This window comes from Mastomys coucha, unplaced genomic scaffold, assembly GCF_008632895.1.
Source record: "Mastomys coucha isolate ucsf_1 unplaced genomic scaffold, UCSF_Mcou_1 pScaffold21, whole genome shotgun sequence".
Lineage (NCBI taxonomy): Eukaryota > Metazoa > Chordata > Mammalia > Rodentia > Muridae > Mastomys > Mastomys coucha.
The window spans coordinates 145,006,181-145,008,127 of NW_022196904.1; positions in this window are offsets into that span (position 1 = coordinate 145,006,181).

Sequence of the window (1,947 nt, forward strand, 5' to 3'; positions counted from 1 at the left end):
ACACACACACACAAACACACACACATACACACCATATTAATCAATGCAGAAAGACTCCAGAGTCTTTCTACAATAACTCTTGAGATCCTTCTAGCCATCTGCCCTACCAAAGACTCTTTTCTTTGTTTCCAGAATCCACTAAATCTGGCCAGAACACATTCTTCAGCCTGAGTATAGTTCAATTACGTGCAGAGGTTGGAGAACAGCCTTTTCTTATATGCTTCCAAGTCTAACACAAATACTTTTAAAAGAAGACACTAACTGTGGCTACAAAACTCTGAGATATCCATACAGTGATTAAAATGGTCTCTGAGGAGAGGCATCTATTCCCTAAGTGGCTTCTTAACAAGGCACTTGGTCCCTGTCACAAAATAGAAAAGATGACTATTCCCCCAGCTCCAGATCCCAAAGCCTATCTATTCATCTCATACTTCACACACAAAGATCTACAGACACTTATTTAAAGGGCATAGGATCCTGAGTTATTTGGGTTATATGCCTTCATTTCCCATTAAGTCCTACTGTTACAATGAGAAACTAATTAATGTAGCCTCATATCTATATTCATTTAAATTACTATACACTTATATATACATATATATAGAAAGAGCGTAAAATTTTACAATTAATATATTAGTGCTGTGTTTTTCATTCATTAAATATTTTTATTTTTAGATTTTTTAAAATTTTTATTCTTTAGTCCTTTTTTTTTTAACAGTCCAGACTTAATCCCCCTCCAGGTCTACCCTCCAGCTGTTCCAGATCCCACACTTCCTCTCCTCCCCATCTCCAAGATGATGCCCCCACCCCACCAGGCAACCCTACTCCCAGGGGCCCTGAGTCTCTTGAGGGTTAGGTACATCTTCTCTGACTGAATCCTGAGCAGGCAGTCTCTGCTGTATATGTGTTAGGGGCCTCATATCGGCTCCTGTATGCTGCCTGGTTGGTGGCTCAGTATCTGAGAGATCCCAGGAGTCTAGGTTTGTTGAAACTGCTGGTCTTCCTGGAGTCACCCTCCTCCTCAGCTTCTTGCAGCTTTTCCCTAATTCAACCATAGGGATCATGAGCTTCTGTCCATTGGTTGGGTATAAATATCTCCATCTGACTCTTTAAGCTGCTTGTTGTGTTTTTCAAAGGGCAGTCCTAATAGGGCCATAATTGTAAGCACACCATAGCATCAGTAATAGTGTCAGGCCTTACAGCCTTCCCCTGAGCTGGATCTCAATTTGGGCCTGTTACTGAACTTCCTTTTCCTCGGGCTCTTCTCCATTTCTCCATATTCAGTTCTTTCAGACAGGAATAATTCTGGGTCAGAGTTTTTGACTGTGGTATGGCAACCCCATCCCTCCACTTGATGCTCTGTCTTTCTACTAGAAGTGGACTCCACAAGTTCCCTTTCCCCACTGTTGAGTATTTTACCTAAGGTGCCTCCCTTGGAGTCCTGAGCATCTCTCAGGTCCCAGGTCTGTTGTACATTCTAGAGGGTCCCCCCATGTCCTAACTCCAGAGGTTGCTGGTTTTGCTTCTTTTTGGCTCTGAGAGCTTTAGTTCTGCCCCTCCCCCAATACCTAATAATGTTCCCCTCTTCCCCTCCCTATCACCTTTCCCACCCAAGTCCCTCCCTCCCTCTCTTCTGCTCCTATGATTGCTTTCTTCTCCCTTCCAAGTGGGATTGACGCATCCTCACTTGGGCTTTATGGCTTGTTAGCCTTCTTGAGTTCTGTGGATCATACTTTGGGAATTCTGCACTGTTTATTTTTTGCTAATATCTACTTATAACTGAGTACATACCAATTATTGTTTGAAAATTTTATACATCAATATAATGCTTTGAGAAAATTCATCCTTTATTTAATCCCTGCCAATGTTCCCCATCACTTCTGCTTCCCTGGTTTTACTTAGTTTTGCCTGTGTGTACAGGAGTGTAGGATAATCTACTGTAGATTG